We start from the raw sequence: 20,939 nt of genomic DNA on the forward strand, positions 1-20,939 counted from the left end.
CTTATATAGTCCCGTGTGACTTATATAAGTTGTTTTCCTCGTCATGACATATTTTTGGACTGATGCAACTTATACTCAGGTGCGACTTATAGTCCGAAAAATATGGTATTTATGAACAAATCTTTACTAAATGTTTGAGTAAATTGGTTTAGTGAATGATTCAATGATTCACTCATAAAGACAGTGGGTACTACAATTCCTGCAATAAAGTATTAGACAAGTCACTTGTTTCCTTAAAAAAGGGAAGCAGGTTTTTTATTTTTTTTTTACCAAATAGGTTGAATGATCCGGTCAAGTCAAGTCACGTCACCTTTATTTATATAGCGCTTTAAACAAAATACATTGCGTTAAGCAACTGAACAACATTATTTAGGAAAACACTGTCAACAATGCAAAATGACAGATAAAGGCAGTTCATCATTGATCCAGTGACCCACAAGGACAGTCCCTCATTTAATTTCAGTGTCTTGATAGAATTGTTGAATGAATTAGCAATGAAGCAGTGGAGTATTGATGTAACCTGCATAAAGATCCCCACATCTGTTCATTTTTCTCCAATTGTAAATAAATAGTTTGAGATATTTAGATTCACCTCAATTATTTAGGTCTCAGTATCTCGCATAAATCGAATACATAAACTACAGAAAGATCATTATAATACATATATATATATATATATATATATATATATATATATATATATATATATATATATATATATATATATATATATATATATATATATATATTACATTTTATTAATGTTTTTCTTAATTTACAAAACAGTAGTGACGAACGTAAAGCGACACCTGTAAAATCCAATAAAATCGTTATTGTTAAATAGGCAAAAGTGTGGAGCATGTTTATTTTCCCATGGGTAATTTGTGTTTTAAGTGGTGATCGGCTTAGTGACATCTCGAATGATTTTATAGCTATAACGACAGCAGAATTTAATGAAATTCCGAGCGCGTGTTTACTGACGAGCTTAATAGCAACAGCTCTTCGCGTCTCTCTCTCTCTCTCTCTCTCTCTCGCTCTCTCTCTCTCTCTCTCCCTATAGAAGGAAGACACATCCTGCAATCAGGTCACACTTCACTGTAGTCTCAGCATCCGTCTCTCGCCCGTTAAAGCAGAGGAATCGAGACATCAGACAAGCGGAATAATGTTGTGGATGAATGGTCTGGGATGTCTTCTCGTCCCGTTACTGATGCTCGTACGGTTTTCCGTGCAGGTGGACGTTAAGAGCGGGAAAGAAGCGGAGAAAACGGGGAATTTCATGGAAGATGAACAGTGGCTGTCCACCATTTCCCAGTACAGTCGCAAGATCAAGCACTGGAACCGCTTCAGAGATGTGAGTTATCTTTGAGGCGATGAATGATGACATTAGGCTACCTGGCTCTCTTTGCTTTAACTCGTATCAATACCGATTGTTAGGAAGTGTTAAGAAATGGTAAAGCTGCACAGCCTTATTCCTAAGACATCATTAGTCCTTCAGCATTCCCTTAGAAATCAACCTTCTTTTTCGAAGCAGTTGCATTAAAGATAATAAATAACTACTGTGATAGAATAGCTTAGAGCTCTTAATACTGCAAATGTAATAAAAGGTTTTAAATATATACAATAATCTATAAAAGACTTTAGACAAATCTTTAGTGTATCTTTAAATCTATCTTGCAAAGGTAAAATTCTCAGATCTTCAGTCAACCCCTAAATATAGCCTACTTGGTAACAATGTACCATCTGTTTTTGTTTGTTTAATTGACAATAGGTTTGATTACAGAGTAAAGCAGATTGCATTAGAGTGTCATTGGCCAGCTGGTTGATGTGATGTAATAATAGGGAACTTTAATAATTGATTAGAACTTCACATGTATTCAGTGGGAGATTTATGGATGGATTTATCTCTCAAAGGTCATGTTGTAGCATATGTCCTTGTACAGGTATGTTATTTGATCCTTTATTCAATGGTATGTCTTTATAAAATCATCCAAGACATGGATGGCAAGGAAAAACATCCTTTGTTAGTAAAAAAAATCAATGAATATGCAAAACGATCAAAATTACATATGGTGATGATTACCATTAAGATTTCATGTTTATTTATAGTTTGCAGGTGACCTACTGTTCTTGAAAACGAAAAGGTCCCTGGTTGTTTTCTGTTGAGTTTTGCTGCTCCAAATGAAACATTAAACCGTCCAATAGAAACTGTGATTTATCTCCATCAGTGTTTGGCCGGTAGCTATTTTTAACCTTCTAGAACTGGATTAAGTGTATAACTCCTTAAATGATTACGGTGGAAAAACACATCTACGAGAACCCGGAATTTATCAAAATGTGGGAATGAAAAGATTAAGTGCGAATTAGACTGGGATTATAAATAGATGGGCACAGCATTTCTACATCAGTGGCTTACATTCAAACTAGGCCCTGCAGCAGACTTTATATTCTCCAATCAGTGGCTATTGATCACACCATCTCAAACATATGAATAGCAGAGGAGTGATGCTTGTCCAACACAGAAGACTAAAACAGCTTTGAGAAAACAAGTCTCAGCCCTTTCACTGTCTGACTCAACCATCTAATTAGAATGCAGGTTGTTCTTGCTGCTGTTTCTTGAACTGTACTTGAGGTGACACACTTCAGTAGCACTGAATAGCACTGGCCCATGACATGCTGTCTGCTGTTTTGTTTGGGTTGTCATGTCATTGCACAGATGGGAAGATCCTAAGCGTGAATGATTAATGCAAAACGATATTTTTTCCTTTTTTTCTTTTTCTTTCACAAGCAATATGTGCAGGACACTTTGAATAAAAATATGTACCAAAAAAGTGAACTTGTCTCCCAGCAAAACTAATATAATGCTAGATCTTTAATTATAGCTGACTGCTTTAAAATATTTTATTTGACTGCCAAATTGGTAACTTCTTGTCACCTTGATATATGCCCAACCACACACTTCATGGATTAACATAATTTGCATTGTAATTGGATATTGATTTTAATGCACTCACACAGTTTGTCTCAAACCTAGCTCCTGTCAAAACAAAGAATCAATATTAAAATGCATTTATATGTGGTTTCATATCATGGTACCATGCTTATAAATGTATAATATTCTGAGATTGCAATGATTCTGAGACATCAACAGGCTCTCTGACACAGTTCAGTACCTTTTTAACAGTCACCTGTTATCATTGATCAGAGACAGAGATAGAACTGACGTAGACTCTGAAAATTAATCTGTCTCTGAAAACAGCTTATTTCATCTTTAAAGTGTTGCTTGTGACAAAGGCAAATAATCCAAATTGATGCTGGCTTTTAAAGTCCTCTGAGGTTCTCAGAGCAAAATAATGATATAACTCAAGCGAACACTGATGAAAGCAGCAGAACATGAAAGGCTCATGAGCACACGCTGATGCATATATAGATGCGTGTAATGTGACATTAATATTTCATATTCATTGTGTATTCTTGGTTGATTTATAACATTTTTTATTTTTTAGATACAGCATGAGATCATTGTAATGAGACTGATGTTGAAGTTTACTTGGGAACTCTTAGGAGGTGTCCTCCGTCTGATTACTTTTTATTTGATTATAAATGGAAATAAATATATATGTATACTGTGTATATATATATATATATATATATATATATATATATATATATATATATATATATATATATATATATACACACACACACATGCATGTATATAATAAAGAAAAACATGTTATGGTTTTATATTAAATGTATTTATATATAATATAGATTATATAAATATAATATATACAGGTAAATCCATGTAAATAATTTCAAAATATATGTTTTTCATGTGAGTGTGTTTATATATTCATAATAAATATACACAGTACACACACACACACACACACACACACACACACACACACACACACACACACACACACATATATATATATATATATATATATATATATATATATATATATATAAAAAATACATTTGAACTACCAACCTGCTGTCAGGCCTTCTGCAGTTCAAGGATCCTGTTATGGTATGCGGATAGATTTTATTACCTTGTTTGTCAAATCCATGATATCATATGAGATATATGATACCTAAAAATGGAAAGTTGACACAAAGATATTTCAGTTAGTCTGTCTACCCTTCTTCCAGATGAAATAAATCTAAAAATAGACTTCTTTAAAGTCAAGACATTGGTTTGAAAACGTCCTGCCTTTGGAGAATAGTCAGGGCATGTCAGAGCTACACAGCACATCATAATTAATGAAGCGTGTCTTATTTTAACATATTGAGTGAGGTTCATATAAAAGTCATTCTAAATAAAAGTTTTGGTTGATTGATTTTATAATGCTTATGATGTTTTGAGACTTTCAAAGTCTTACATTTTTCCAATTTACATTGAGTTTTGATTATTTATTTACTTATTTATGCATTTTCAAATTCCACTGACTGGATTAGATTATACTGCATTACATTCTGAACAACTGACTGAATCAGAACCATTTTTGGCACGCTCGCTTATCTATTTCCATACAAGTGGAAAATTAAATCTTATTTCATGGTCAGTATTTAAGATCAAATATACTGCAAAAACGTAATAGAGTGGGTCGTTTAAAATGACAAATCCCTATTGGACACGATTATATTCAGAATTGCCTTTGCAACATTAATTTTGAAGTGAGCTATATATTAGATTTTTCCAACATTATAGTCTGTGAGATATATAATTCAAGGGAATTAAACAAAAAAATGATAAAATGGATCAATTTAGAACACATTTGCTTGCTTGGACTTTTTTCCTATTATAAATCCTGGGTGAAATGTTCGAGTTCATTATCGGTTAATGCTTATAGAGATGCTGAGGGTAAACGACTCAGTTGATTTTCACCCCACACCTTACCCGGCTTTCAAAGAGAGAAACCAGGAGTGAATCCATTATCTATGCTACTGAAAGTAAACAACCAGCATCTCGGGCCAATTCTCCGGTGGCTGGCAAACGCACCCCCCACCCCCAACCTCGATGTAGAAGAAGCTCATTAAAAATCAGTGCTTTCCCTTAGCTCCGGAACGCTGTGCCGGCTTGCACCTGCTATTCCTCCACTACATTTTTAATGAGGTAAAAATGTTTCAAGCCTACACTGAAAATGGTCTTCCATTTAACAATTCATTGGCATTTCATTTAAAATTCACATTTTGTTTTTCAGGGTGGGTGGTGGAAGCCTGTTTCCTGTGATTGCTTTAGATGTGTCTTTTTCCTAATTTATGACATTTTCACTATGGCTTAAATATTGAATGCATCTTTTTTTGGGGGGGGGGGGGGCGGTGGGCAGAACTCTGTCAAGGGCTTTGTTTGGCATAGATAAGCAAGTATGTGTTGTCACTTATGAATATAGTTTAAAAAATAACCTGGTGGTATGCAAATGCATCAATATTTGGCTATCAAAAGAAGTGATTGATCTCAACTGAGAAGCCAATTGAAAGTGCAGACCTACTGCAGAGAACCTCATCGCTGGCCCTGTCACGGCCTCAGTCCATCAAGATTCCAGTCGCATGCTTGTGGAGGTGGGAATGCCTTTGCAACTGCCAGAGCAGCATAGCATATGGTCCATAATTACGGATAATGCAGTTTAAGATGATACACCAAAATACCCCATTAAGATCTTAGCCATTAGTATTCAGTTCACTCAAATGCAAAACATTATGTTTTTTTGTAACACAGTTGAGTTGATGCATGTTTATGCACATCTGTTTGTCACTCTCAGTCCCATTTGAGAGACTCAACATGCTGGATTGTCCAGAGAAGGAGGTCGCAGACCTGCGGGGCAGGGGAAATTGAGTGCGGTAGGATGGCTGTTGACAAAAGCGAGTGAGGGCATTGCAGCACCACGTCTTGGCTAAAGACCAGGAGTGTAGGTGGGCTTTAATTGAGTGGAGAGAAACTGGCCTTTCATCATTCTGCTCCTGGGGTCTGGGCCTTTCTTGCTGAATTGGACTTTTTATCTGGAGAGTGCAGGTGCTGTGCATGGCATACCCAGGCTAATTTTTGGAGGCTTTGGTCCAGTTCCAGACCTGAAATTGGTCTTACAACTCTTTTAACATGTCTTTCCTTTTCCAATATGTGCAATACTTACTTTTCTGTCACTCTGTTGACTTGTTTCCTGCTGCCCCTGGGAGTCTGGGCACAAAACACTGTGCTCTCTGAAGATCAAGCTGACCTACCAAAACTGCCAAATAAAAAGGCTCTTGTTCTGGGCATCCAATTACAAATACAAGCATGACAGTGTTATTTTCACCCCCAAGACTGTACATCCTTGATGAAGGTGGCATTTATTCTCAATTTACTTGAAATAAGATGTGCTTTTTTGAAAATGTCCAATTTAAGTGACTTGTTCTGAACCCATTTAAAGTGCATTTTGCCTCCAGCATTAATGAGGCTGGATTAAGCCTAAAGAGTTCCATAAAGGTATGCAGGCGGCAAGAACTGTCAAACCTCTCAACCCCCAGCATTTGATTCCCTCACTTCTTCCCTTCACAAGCAGAGAATGCCTTATTGACAGCCTCTAGTGTCAGATTTGCCCATTTAAAGGCAGCACTTGCCTGTGCTGCATTGTTCTCTCTCACTTTCAGAGCTGTCAGTTGGTCCCTTAGAGTCTCAGTCGGTGGGAGTGTTATTGACACTGAAGAGGTCGGAATATTGAACCCCTTCTGGGTGTGTTTGAAATAATTTTAATGCTCCAAATCCCATTAAGAAAAGTATAAAATTTATGTTTTTATATTATTTCTGCACAGCTAACGTTGCTAATATGCCATTGGTCCGACTACCATATAGTCAGAACCCAAACTCATGCCATTGGTTGGTACAGTGTTGCTGTTTCGGCTGGTTGGAGCAACATGGCCAGATGAAATAACCACAGCTTCCGCTTATAATAAACAGAATGTTATCGTCCATTGACGGGGACGCCAGTAAAGTTGAATTTGTCTTTATAGTTAAAATTTTTCTTGGGAACATGCCTTTACTTTATATTAACATTTTATTTGTTAAACTGTTGTATAACACTTGAGCACTTCATTTTGTTCCAACCTGGGGCTCAAGTTGGCAAACTATGATTTATCATTATAAGTCATGTGTCAGGTGCTGAAATTGTTCATCTTTCAATGTGATCTCATTGTCCATCTGTGTGTTGTCCATTATAGCACATTACAGTGCTGTGTATCTGCTAGGCATCTGTGGTAGATGGATCACTTCATCTGTTTACAATGAGTCAGGATTCAAGTCAAGCAATCTCAATTTGTAAAATTTCTCATGCATCAGAGTGCACGTGGTAACCTCTTATGTCTCTAAGAGATAACACTTAAAGTCACCAAAAGGCTTTCACCCTCATATGCTTTCACTTAAAGGCATGAGTCAGTGACAAACGCTCTCAGGGCATTCTCACCGAGAAGTCAGCACTCTCTTTGGAGTTCTGTCCTGGAGGAGCTGCTTGCCACTCTTGGCTCTACATAAACAGAATGGCAGGCCAGAGTTTGCTTTTTACACGAGGAAAGCCAGGATATGTTCACAGTCAAGAGAGTGGGCTGTTAGCAGCGCTTTTTGATGTGCCCATGTGCGGTTAATCTGAAAAGCCCAGTCGGAAAAAGCCCAATGCATAAATAAAGTGGGAGGCTTCTGCTTGCCTGTCAGCTATAGCCGTGGTGTGACAGTGAAAACATAGTTGGGAAGGTCTTCCGAGATATAAAATACAGAATCTGTTTATCCTTTTTGATTTCTTGGCTTGTGGAACACGGCCGATTAGACGCAGAGTCAAAGGGAGAATGGATGTGTGGGTCCTCAGCATCATCCACTGCCTGGGGTGTTTATGAGCTGCGAGGAGCCTGTATGATTGCCGGCAACAAAGTGGAGTGATGAATGCGTAGGTGTGAGGCCATTGTGAGGTCATTACCACCAGGGTCCATCCGGCTTTAATCAATTATGGAAGACTGCCTCACTGTGTGCCTCCAACACGAAGTAATTCTGAGCATGCAAAACATGTCAGAGCAAATCTCTAGAATGTGTGGAAACAAAAAATGTGAAATAGTCACAGCCAAACTTGAATCCCCTCAAGGTTACAAGGCATGACATGTAATTAAAGATATAACAAAGTAGGAGGACATAAGCTGAAAGCAGTGTGTCAGACAAAATAGTGACAAGGGCTGGCTCCTAAAATGAAATATGACAGAATCGCATGGTGTACACTATTGTTTAGTTGTGCATCAGCTGATTAACTTCTTACTTTGGAGTTTTAACAACTCTGCTTTGTACTGAAATACTCTTGTTCTAGTGATCCTGAGTGTATGTGTGCCATTACACATTGTCATATATTAACACCCAGTTAGTTAATAGACTGATGCATGTCTCACAAACCTGAGTCACACATCACGGTTCTGATTTATTTAGAGACTGACAAATCCAAATATTACTCACAGTTCAGTAAGGGTTGTGAACTGATTCACTTTCACTTTCTGAGTGAGTCTGATTGAAACTTAACAGCAAGTTCAAGGCTGAATCTTTTGTGATTGACTCAAGAATCAAATCATGAGAGCAATTTTTCATGATTTGGATATTCATAAGTGCTTAATGTGGTTTAATGAAGTAAGACAGAGATATCAAAAGTTAAAAAATACAGTTCATCGGTTATGCACACTATATACAGTCAATCAGATGTATATAGTAATATAAATACAGTTTCTTTATATTGGTTTTCTATGGGAAAGTGCAACTTTGTGAAACTTTTGTGCATTACAATCATACTTTGCACTCATCTGCTTGCATGTACATCCATAAGTATATGTATACATCATCAATAAGTTGTATTAATTATACAACTTATTATACAACTTATACATTATACAAAAATTAATTTGTCATATATTATCACTGTCTTAGTACATTAGCCTAGTAAAAAAAACAACTGGCTGGCAGGCAGCAGAAGAAAGCCTTGTTTTGACTTCCAAGTGGAAGGATCTGACATTACATGAAACCTGTGAATTGAATGGTAAAAGCATGTTATATTTTTGTTAAATGCAATAGTTGGTGAGATTCGTACATGTAAATGAACTTCTGCCGTGATCTGACTGTTTTGAAACTGTCACTATCAATAAACCCATATTTTAGTGATTTAAGTTCCCTGATGTCTTTGTGCTGTGTCACTGTCACAGATGTTTTCATAGCAGCAGCAACACAGGAGCACAATGGTACGTTCCAGCATTGTGATAAAACTGTCTAGCTTGAGTGAAAAGACAGATCCAGTTCACTCACCAACTGCTGGTTAAACACAGATGCACACACGTGTGTGTATATCACTTTTCATCTTTTACTCAGGTGTCAGTCAAATGCTCATATGTCATATAAACATACACAGGTGTTTTCAGGGCCTCTAAATCAAAGCTGAATTTACAGAGTGCATGTTCAGACATGCCCGATTACATTGCAGAGATACGAGGGATAAAAGAGCTGTCAGTCAGCACAGGAGGGGTTGATGTGTTCTGTGGTGTTTCTGATGAGACCAGTGTCCTCTAAGGGATAGTCCTGGCAGCCTTCACTCAAGGCAGGCCAAAGATGAGCTGACTTCGGATACAGGAGACGCTCATCTGTAGATGACTGCTTCCTAGACTGTGTTTTCAAGAGCTGCTGACTCTGAAATGTCTCTATGCTCTTAAATACAAAATGTTGGGATTCCTCATCTATGTGATCATATTTTGGACTGGTGTACTGTATTTTAAAGCGATATGATGATTTATAAAACTGATGTGTCCTTCATTAAAGAAAAAACAATTCTGAGCCACCAGCGGCACCTTATAATTATCAAAAAATAATGATTTTTTCTAAACAGGTTTCTTCTGGGTGCCTTCTTCTTCTTCAATTGGTTAGTTAAACAGATATCCCTGGCCAAAACGTCTGCCTTTTGTTGAGCCACAGTTGTTTACTGCCTATAGAGTAATTCAGGTTCCGAAATTTTCCACAGGGATAATTCGTTTTAATGATAAGTTATATAAACCTTTACAGACAACAAAGACAGACCTTCTATGAGCTTTGAGGCTATTAATCAATGGTATATGCTTTTGTTTAAGTCATCAGCCTACATTATTTCACAGCCAAACTTACTGAAATAAAAATTATAATGAACCTTTATTTGGAGAGTACTACCGTACTTTTCTGAATATAAGTCACACCTGAGTATAAGTCGCATCAGTCCAACAAAAATAATTTTGAGTATAAGTGAGTATAAGTCGCATCAGTCCAAAAATACGTCATGATGAGGAAAAAAACATATATAAGTCGCACTGAACTATAAGTCGCATTTATTTAGAAACAAGAACCGAGAGAAAACATTACCGTTTACAGCCGCGAGAGGACGCACTGAGCAGCATAGAGCGCCCTCTCGTGGCTGGAGAAGGTAATGTTTTCTCTTGGTTCATGTCAAATTAATTTTGATAAATAAGTCGCACCTGACTTATGAAAAAAAGTGCGGCTTATATTCCGGAAAATACGGTACTTGTGCACAATGCACATCTCTGAAGATTAAGCCTATAATGTGTTCTCATTTCACTACTGATGAGGATTGTTTGATTATTGAGTAATATTGCTCTTTAAATGCAAGATATTTAAAGTGTATCAGAAAGTAAACTTGCAATATTTCCACTTTAGCATAATCAGATATACTTTAGTATATCTTAATTTGGACATCAACACTACTTCAGCACAAATCAAGTGCATTAAGTACAAAATTAGTTGCTTCAGTTTAGCAGACTTTAAGCATACCAGTTTAGTATATGATATACAGGGTATTTTTATTAAGCACATCAATATCTAAATGTATTTGTAGTATGTTTAGCATGAAATAAATTTATTTTAAAAACATTTTAGTATATTAGTATCATGACAACATAATGGATATGAAAGTGTTAATGAATTTGGTCTTGGTGAAATAGATCTGCTATGCTGCCGCTGTTTATTATTAGATTATTGCTTCTGCTGCAAAGTACAGGAACGATACGGTGCTGTGAGTATTTAAGGCATACAGCTGCAGCACAAATAGCATAATAAACTGTAGCAGTTCTATACAGGTGGAGCTAGGGATGGTGGGGGGTTTCAGAGGAACTCTTAAAGTGTGCTGCGAAACTGCTTGAGTGAATGCTAATCAGCCATTTAAATGTGAGGCAGTGAGCTCACTGGCTGAACCAATCAGCTAGTGCCAAGTAGTTTATCACTGCAAATATCAATTTACATTAACGACACATCAGTTTCATGACAGAACTTGGCATTTATTTTTCACTAAGGTAGTTTGTTTCAAATAAAAATTTGTAAAGTTTATAGTATATATGAACCAATGCTGCTGAAATGTGGCTGGGCACTTTTAACCTCTATTAAGCTTGAAGAAATCTTAAGCTTTTTAAGCTTTTAAGAAATATTGATGGTGATGTGTTGTGATGATGGTCATATAAAATTAGAAGATGATGATATGTTGTGGCACTATTTCTGTTAGCCATGGCAATATTTCTCTACTCTGACTCATTCTTGCATCTTTTCAGCGAGGGGGAACACATTGATGTGACACAATATTTTCCATATACTTCATGCTTACTGAGTGTACAATCCTCTTCTTAATAAAAGTGCATATCGAAAGAATTTAGGGCTCTGTTTGCATGGGTGGCTGCCACAATTTGCATAAACTAAAGATAAGGGGTTTCACCACTCTGTCCATTCGATGTGTACTGATTTGGACATCTAATGTCTCAGAACACCACACAGTATCTACTTTGCCAAGACAGCAAAAACTGACTTAAATAATGCAGGTATCAAGAAATCAATAAGGTTGTCCAGCAGCAGGAATTGTTGCAGTTAAGCAATGCGGCACTGAATTTTGAGCCACTGGTCTTTCATTTGTTTTGACAGGGATATAACATACCAGGAGCACATATTCACATAGTAAAATAATAGTTTTTTAGCAAATTTTTTCATTTTAAGTCAGGTCTTAAATAGATTTAACAGTAATGTATCTCATCAACACCCACAACAGTGGTTGGTATATATTCATGAAGTGGACATGGAAATGTCATTTTTAATGGTCTACATTTCAGGAGTGATAAAGCATATGTATTGCCACTTGACTTGTGATTTAAACATTTGCTGCAGAAAAATAATCATTTATAGCACTGTTGTAGCTGACAAAGCTAAATTCAGTCAATAAGTAATTTCACCTCATGTTTACACCTACATCCGAACAGATCAATGACTGCTGGTGACACTAATAAGCTTGTGAACTTTACAAAAAGGTTGTTATTATTATTATCAGTCATGTACTGAAATATTTAAAGTGTTATGAGCACCAAGTGTATAATTATCTTAAAGCAACTGTCTCTTTTATAAGGACACATGAGGGAATATCAAGGATATATTCAAAGTTTTACCCAGCAGGCCATTAGATTTTTTTTTATCAGTTGGGAGTCTTTTTTCTTGATAGTTGCTCCTCAGAGATGCATCGCTCTCCTCTAACTGTCTCCTTCTCTTTTGTCTCTGATTCATCCTTCTCACATTTCACCAGGAAGTGGAGGTCAGTAGTGCTGTATCATGACTTTGCTTGTGTTTGATGTCTCTTTTAAAATGCTTGATCTAATATTCGCTATAAATGCTGTAACCCATTTTTTATGCAATCTAAGTTGCTCATGCATCTTCGTTTGACATTTCATTTAAGCGTTTACCTTTTTTGTCGTGTTTGCCTCTCAGAATTTTTTTTGAGTTCCATCCCTCTTTTTTCCATTAGTGCTTTCCAGCTGCTTTTCACAATTTAAGTATCTTAGTATTGTACATTTAAGTTTGGTTAATGATAGATCCACAGTGATAGATGTAATAATCTTAACTAAATTCTTAACATTTATTCTAGGGTGACCATATGAGCCATTTTCCCAGGACGCGTCCTTGCCAGGATTTCTATATTGCCTAAAACATCCAAAGTAGTTTGACTAATAACATGCAGGTATGGTACATAATCAACCAATCGTGGCATGTGAGAAGGTGAGATCTACAGATAATGATCAAAGCAATGCAAATACATGTACATGTTAGGTGTTTGTTCGTTCATTCAACTTGAAGCGTCGCTGCGCTCCAATCATTTTATGACACCTAAGTACCAAGAGAGTGATTTGAATGCATGAGGAGCCGTCTGCTCTGCTCTCTATAGTTCTTATGAATGTCATACAATGATCTGTCTGCACAGCACAAACAGCCAAAATCTGGATATTTTAGGCAATATAAAAATCCTGGCAAGGACACGTCCTGGGAAAATGGCTCATATGGTCACCCTAATTTATTCTGTGCAGCACATTTGACTGTTTCACTTTGTTTTGTCAGGATGATTACATCAGATCATGGGATGAAAGTCAAGGCTCGAATGAAAGTAAGTCATCTTTTTTTATTGGTAATTACATTACTTATATTAGAGAGATCTTTTAGCCATTCTATTTAAGTGCCCAAATCGCATGATGTGCGGAACAATGACCTAGTTTATTTTCAAATGGAGCTGGAGTTTACATTAGGTTAAATGACTAATTAGTGCCAGTTTAGATTTTTCTTCTGTGTAATTGAAGCCTTCTTTTATCATGACACTCAACATGCATTTTGTTTTCTGTCAGTTGCACACAAGAGTCAACACAGTTGCAGTGCAGTGTATTCAAGGAAGTCAGGACCAATCAGAGTTCAGTATGCAAATAGATGTAAGAAAGAGTAGTGCTCAGTATGCAAACATTACAGTGATTTGAATAGATTTAAACATTTTCAGCAAGTCAGTGGAAGGTTTTTTCTCTATTAGCTAATCTAATAAAAAAATAATAGTATTTTTTTTAACAAAAATTTAAATAGTCTACAAATAAAGTTTGAACCCCACAGCATGTTGAGCGCTTTAATCTGAATTAATTCTTGAATTAATTTTTTCATAAATGTAACATTTAGTGTTTTAAAACAAGCACTGTAATTATCATTCAGTAGTGCGGTTAGGCTTGACCATGGTCTGCGTATGTTTGTCAAAGCAGACAGCCCTTCTTTTCTTCTTGGCTGCCAAACACTAATTGCTTACACAAGAGATGAGGTCATCTCCTCATTTTGCTAGAGTAAAGAGACTGCCCGGGCACATTTGAAGATTATGTCTTGATTTTTCAGTTGAAGTGAAGTCCTCAGAATGGAGGAGTCCATTAGCAAATATCTCAGGATGTAATTAATGGATAATTGCTAGTTCCACTGAAGGCCCAGTAAGAGCCCCGGAGGCTTGATTTAGCACTGACTGACACTGGCTTTGTTCCTTCAAAGCACAAATCCACTTAAGCTTCATATGTCCAAGAACAGAGGTCCACGAACCCGATGGTCTATTTTTCTCTTTTTTTTTTTTGAGCTGGCACTAAAGCTTCTTGCACGGCCATCACTACTCCCACCACAAATCTTTTGTTTGATACTCATTATTTGAACTGATTCTCTGTGACAATAGGGAATTATAATCAGATCCATTCGTCGCAGTTGTTAGAGAGCAATATTTCACATATCTTAGGGTAAATTTGATATTTAAGAGTTTGTATTTATGCTATTAATAATTTGAACACTTATTAAAACCAGTATTCATCACATACATAAGGTGGTCATACACTGTAAGAGAGAAAAACGGAAAAAGTACTTGTAATTTTCTTCCAGGACATTTTCCGTGAAGTTTACTTACATTTAACCCTACTGGTTCTTTGAACCCAATGTGTAGTTCAACATACGTGTTAAACACATGTGAAAAATAAATGCTGAAAATGTATTCAGAATAACACACAATACATTTTTAAGGACTCACATTCACACAGAAGGTGTTTTAGCTTTAAAAAAGCAGGAGACACAGGGAATGCAATGGAGGTAACAATGCAAGGTCTCAAGATGAGTTTTAAAAGTTTTTAAACTTCTTTTAACTTGAGCACCACATTTTTAGAAATTGAAATTAGAATTGAAAAATGTGTGTACACAAATATATGCGCAACCTACTTCTTTTTTTTCAATGTATTAAATAAAACCTATTTGTCTTACCAAATTTAATGCATTTTAATGCATTATCTCTTTAATGAGATAATTCATGAGGCAGTGATAAGAGATTTGTCCCATGATGTTTCCACTTAAAAGGAGACAGTGCAGGCTTCAGTCAAATTCAGATCCTTTTTTCTTTCAAAGAGAAAAACAAGGAACAGCTCACTGATCTTATAGTGTCACAGTCCCTTGTAGTTTGTAAAGAGCTGCACTTTCTGTAGAAGGAATTTCAAAAGTTAAAGGAAATCTATTTGAAATATATTAAAAAGATTGTTCTGGCTGAGAGTTTTAAAATACACCCTTGTTGTGACATGATAGGAATTAAATTAGATAAATCTGCAGTGTAGAAGAAATGTTAAATTGTATCAATTATTTACTTTATGTTGGTGTCTAATTGGCCTTGTAAGACTTTATAGTCTGAAATTTCAACAGCATCTGCTCTCCATGTTTCGACTTTCAAGCATCAGACAGCTAACAGATACCAAAGCAGCCGAAATTCCCAAAGAGCCTTATTTACAGTGTCTTCTTGGAAGGTAACACTGGTCCTTACCTTTTTAATGAGGAACAAATTTGCATTTACAAGTTATCAAAACAGCGGCTGTCACACAACTTCAGGACAAATCTATGATTTATCTACTGTGACAGTAGTTTTTTTCTAACCACCAGTCATGATACTTGCTCATGTCTATATAAAAACCTCCTTGCTTAAAACACCCACTTTCACATACACTATAATTCAGTTTGGGGTCGGTAAGTTTAAAAATAATAATAATAATAATGTTTTTGAAAGAAGTCTCTCAGCAAAGCTGGATTTATTTAATTAAAAACAATGTGAAAATTATTACACTGTGAAATATCATTACAATTTAAAAGAACTATTTTCTATTTGCATATGTTTTAAAATTTATTTTATTTATTCCTATCTTGTCCAGTCCAGTCGACGTCACATGATATGCTGATTTGGTGCTCAAGGAAATATCTCTTATTATTATCAGTACTGAAACAGTTTTGTGGAAACATTTGTGGAAAACATTTTTTTTTTTTACTTTTGATCAAATTAAGGCATACAATGAATGCATGAATTTATTAGTTTTTTTAAGTACCTACCCTACACTTTTGAGCAGTAGTTCATGTATTTTTTTTTATTTTGTCCTGAAGGTAAAACTTTCAGAGCAGAACATATTCTTGCATATCTACGGCTAAACAAAGTGTTGCCAGTATGTGGACAAATTTATCATAAGCAGATGTTTTTTTTTTCTTTTTCACATTCCTGGGTGTGTACCTGTGAAAAGAACATCTCAGCAGTCTGTTTAGTCAACCTGTACCATAATTAATCAAGAGGATGCAAAGCTTCAGTTCATTAAAAACAAATGGAGACGTATTTATTCAATCAGCGTCCGTGTTTTACAGTATTTATCAGCGTGATTGTATTTTCTCTTTCCTGTGTAGTGTGTACACAGCATGTATCGGGTCCTTATCTCTGTGAACCCTTCCCTGCAAGTCAATCTGATATGCTCAGCGTTAAGTGGTTCTGGCTGCTGATGTATATTAGCTGCATTAGCTCAGCCACTGGCTTTGCTTGATAGAGTCACTAGCTCCTTACTTCTACTTGGCGATTGTACGGATCACATTAAATGCTGCTCTGAGTGTAAACAAAGGATGTGGTGGTGACTGGACGAGATCCCTCGGCCCTCTAAGCCAGACTTGGCATCGCTTACACATGGAGACCTTTTTTATGTATTTTATAGGGACAAGCCCACAAGGGCCTGTTTGTAAGATATATTTAATGTTAACAGGAGTGATGATTATGGATAGATCTAGAGAGAGAGAATTCTTTGTTTCTCTCTTTTTTTATATTTATATGAGCAGCTAATCAGTCCTCACTCTGGAGTTGGACTGTTGCTATAGCAACATCATTATTCTTGTGTTCTCTTTAATCTGCTTGAACCTGTTGTGATGAAGTGAGGGTTACCAATCAACCTTGTGCCGTTGTGTATAGACTGTAAAAATCTGTCAGGTTTGAGATATAGTTTTTTTTTTTTTTGTTATATGTAGTATGGTGAGATAATGATGGCTTACTAAAAAAAACACAGCAAAATAACATTTTTGCCTCTTAGCTTCTCTAATGCTGTAGCATAGAGAGCACTGAGGATGGACGGGCGCTTTTGAATTTGTGTAATGCTGACTTTTTTTGCATTAATTTGATTAAATATGAATCAAAGGGTGTTTGTCACGATATTTTCATTTTGGTGAATATAGGAGTTTCCCTAAAGATTCATGATGACATTTTTTAATTGATAAAAAAATGTAAACATTTTAAATTAATAAAATAAATGTAATATAAATACAGTGCATAAAAAAACATATCGTAATTTTCCTGCTGTTTATTTATGTTCAGGTCAGAATTTGTTATTGTTAACTAAAACCCATAAAACAAATATATACAATAATTTTTTTTTAATAATAACAAAAACCATCAAAAAAAAAAACTGAATGCATGGCAGATTATTAGGGTACATCTCTCTTCATTACAGATGTTGACACCACTAAGGATCCTTGCCAGAAGGTCAAATGCAGTCGACATAAGGTGTGTGTCGCTCAGGTTACCAGCGTGCTGTGTGCGTCAACCGCAAAAAGCTGGAGCAAAGGTGAGCCCTTCAGCTACAGGACTGTCTTTATGCACATAACAGTAATACATGACAGGAGAGTGTTTGATTGTTTAGGGTATATGAATAAAATAAACTGTGTGCCATTCTAAGGCACTGTGCAGAATGTAACTGTCCAATCTGGCTTTTCATTATTCATATGATCATGAAGAATCACATTTCAGAGAGGTTCAGATTTATTGGCTGAGTGCGTATGAGCAAAGTTGGATGTTTAGAAAGAAGTCTTAAAGACACAACAGCAAAAAATGAGACAGGGTTGAAAATGTTTTTTAACATTACGGCGCAGAGAACCCTGACTAAAATTTTAACTGGACCCCAGGGGAAAAGAAATAAATAAAATGGTTATGATCTGTTTATTTCCACAAGCGTTAGGAAATGTTCATTCACTTGTGAAGAGAAAGTCATATTTTTGTAGAGGTGAAATAAGAGCAATTTATTAAAGCGGGCATGTGTTGTCTGGTGGCTCATTGTGAGCTACACAGATTTAGTCCCTGGATGTTTGTTCTTTTTACAAATTGAACTTGTTCCTGTGGCCGTCCCTAAGGGGCTGGTTATCATTGTAGCATACAAATAACTACAGAGAATGTTTTGTTAACTTTAAATAAAAAAATGGGCCAGTGATTCACTGTTCCTGTATTAAATTATGCCTCAGTTTATATCTCACATGGAATATTGATGATATTATTGATGGCATGTTAATACTGATTAATGTGTTTTAGGTTGAAGCAGCAGGTCATTAGACAGCAGCAGGAGAGTAACTGTAAATCTTGCCCAGTATCTTCCTCTGGTCCTTGTTTGTGGCTCTGATGGACACAACTATGCCTCTCAGGTACTTCACACTGCATTCAGCTTCCTTTAATTTTATTAAAATAAGCTGAGGTGCAGAGAAATGTATCATATCTATATAATCAATTTCTCCGCAGTTCAGCTAATTTTAACACAATTAGGTATGTTGCACTTTTGTGCCTTTTCAGACTTTTTATTGGGTTTGGGTAACCCAAAAATGATCATATTCATATTTGCTAAATCAGTAAATTCCAGCCATGGATCGGTTTTGCTTTGTTAAATCTTTAAAACCAAATTGAACTTCTGTGGCTGACAGTAGAATAAAATAATCAGTCATGCATAATAATGTTTTTTAACTGCATTTAGTTCCTTTACATCCAACCTTTTTGTAAATTGATGATGTATATCTGTCAAAGGTGATATTTCATACGTGTTGAGCTTCTGAATCCCACCACACAAAAAAGACCACATTAATTTTGTTAAAAGTCCCATCTGGATTCATTTATAACGAAATTTGCCGCTAGGCCTTCCTTGGAGAACGTTTCCCCATGAATGCCCCTAGAACATTTTCCCAGAGAGCACACAACAATTTCTGAAAGACAAATAGGACATGTCTCATTAAAGGGAAGGAAATGTACTTAGTAAGTTGAATCATTGTAATAATGGCCACTTTAATAGTGTTAATAATAATCATAAATAATATCCAGTATAATATAATGTCAATATAATGCAAAACCTTGATCTAGTCACAAATATTATAACCAAATTAACACTAGCTCAGGTCATTTTGAAGAGTCAGATCAGGTAAAAATATTTTCTTAGTCCTGTCAACAAACCTGTAGAGAAAATTCATAATCCTTTCACTAGCATACAACTTTGGATAATGACATTATTTCTATTCTTGCTATTCTGTGCCATTCACAATTATTATTATTTTTCTCTGTTATTTTCTGTGTGACTCGTGGATCAGACTGCTTGCGCAGTATGGATAACGATCTCTATTATACCTTATATTCTGGCCCTTGACATCCTTAAAAGTCAGAGAATTGTCTGAAGAGATTCTGGGTACTTGGGATGAAAGAACCGTTCTGTTGAATTATGTATTATATCTTTTATATCTATTTCTGACCTTGTGAGGGAAGAAATTATGGTTTGACATCAGCTTCTTTTAATGGAGATGTCTTGTCTGAACCAGCGATTTTCACTCGTCTGTTGAAATAATGTGCTTTACCCAGGCTTACAATTCATGCCACGGAGCAGGAGCATTGACACTGGACTAGTGTTATGGCGGCACTGCTTATTCTTTGGATGTGTTTGTGTGTGTGTGTGTTTGCACCTGAATTTAGTGCAAACTGGAGCAGCAGGCTTGTCTCACAGGGAAGGAATTGAAAGTAAGATGTCCTGGTCCCTGCCCCTGTACCGCCACCGCGGCTCCTGCTACAGACCTGGACAGCAAACACGGTATTTACCTGCTACATGCTTCCAACAGCTGCAATTTGATCTTGCAAAGCTTGTTAACTGAATAGTTTCACCAAAAATAATTTACCGTATTTTTCGAACTATAAGTCGCACCTGAGTATAAGTCGCATCAGTCCAAAAATACGTCATGATGAGAAAAAAAAACATATATAAGTCGCACCGGACTATAAGTCGCATTTATTTAGAACCAAGAACCAATAGAAAACCGCGAGAGGGCGCTCTAGTGGTGGACTACAGGAGCACTGAGCAGCATAGAGCACCCTCTCGCGGCTGTAGACGGTTTCTCTTCTCTTGCCTCATGTCAAATTAATTTTGATAAATAATTCGCACCTGACTATAAGTTGCAGGACCAGTCAAACTATGAAAAAAAGTGCGACTTATAGTCCGGAAAATATATGGTACTCAACCTTGTGTCGATCAAGACCTGGAAAAATCAATTGTTTTGGACCCTCATTAAAGGAATAGTTCTCTCAGAAACTTTCAGAAAATGTACTCAACCTCAGGCCGTCCAAGAAGGAGAAATTTAGCGTTACTTCAAAAGAAAGTAAGTCATAAAAATTTGTGTAAATGATGACAGAATGTTCATTTTTGCATGAGCTCTTTTAAATAAGCACCTTCTGTCTTGAATGAAGCACAATAGAAGCGCCAGCGTCTAAGTTTATAGGATCATATTTTGATGATAATAATGAATGGTTTTTTGAGATTGCTTCTGATGCCTTTTGTCTCTTTCACATCCCCTTGAGTAGTCTGCAGCTCTTGCTCTAACAGAGGCTTTTATTGATTTATCAACAGACTATGCTGCTCTCTTTTCTTTCTCTTTGCAGCTTGCTTTGTGAATTTCTGCTGACTTTGATTATGACTGATTTATGTCTGCAGTCTCCGCAGGCTTTTCTTGTCCACTTCAGAAGGGCAAAAGCAGG

The 20,939-nt window shown here is 36.2% G+C and overlaps 1 pseudogene; it reads left to right on the forward strand.

Moving 5' to 3' along the window:
* Nucleotides 1-1,021: 1,021 nt before the first annotated feature.
* Nucleotides 1,022-20,001, forward strand: LOC113074871 (testican-2-like; annotated as a pseudogene).
* Nucleotides 20,002-20,939: the final 938 nt, after the last annotated feature.

The sequence above is a fragment of the Carassius auratus genome, unplaced genomic scaffold, assembly GCF_003368295.1.
Source record: "Carassius auratus strain Wakin unplaced genomic scaffold, ASM336829v1 scaf_tig00015544, whole genome shotgun sequence".
In the NCBI taxonomy this organism is placed as follows: Eukaryota; Metazoa; Chordata; class Actinopteri; order Cypriniformes; family Cyprinidae; genus Carassius; species Carassius auratus.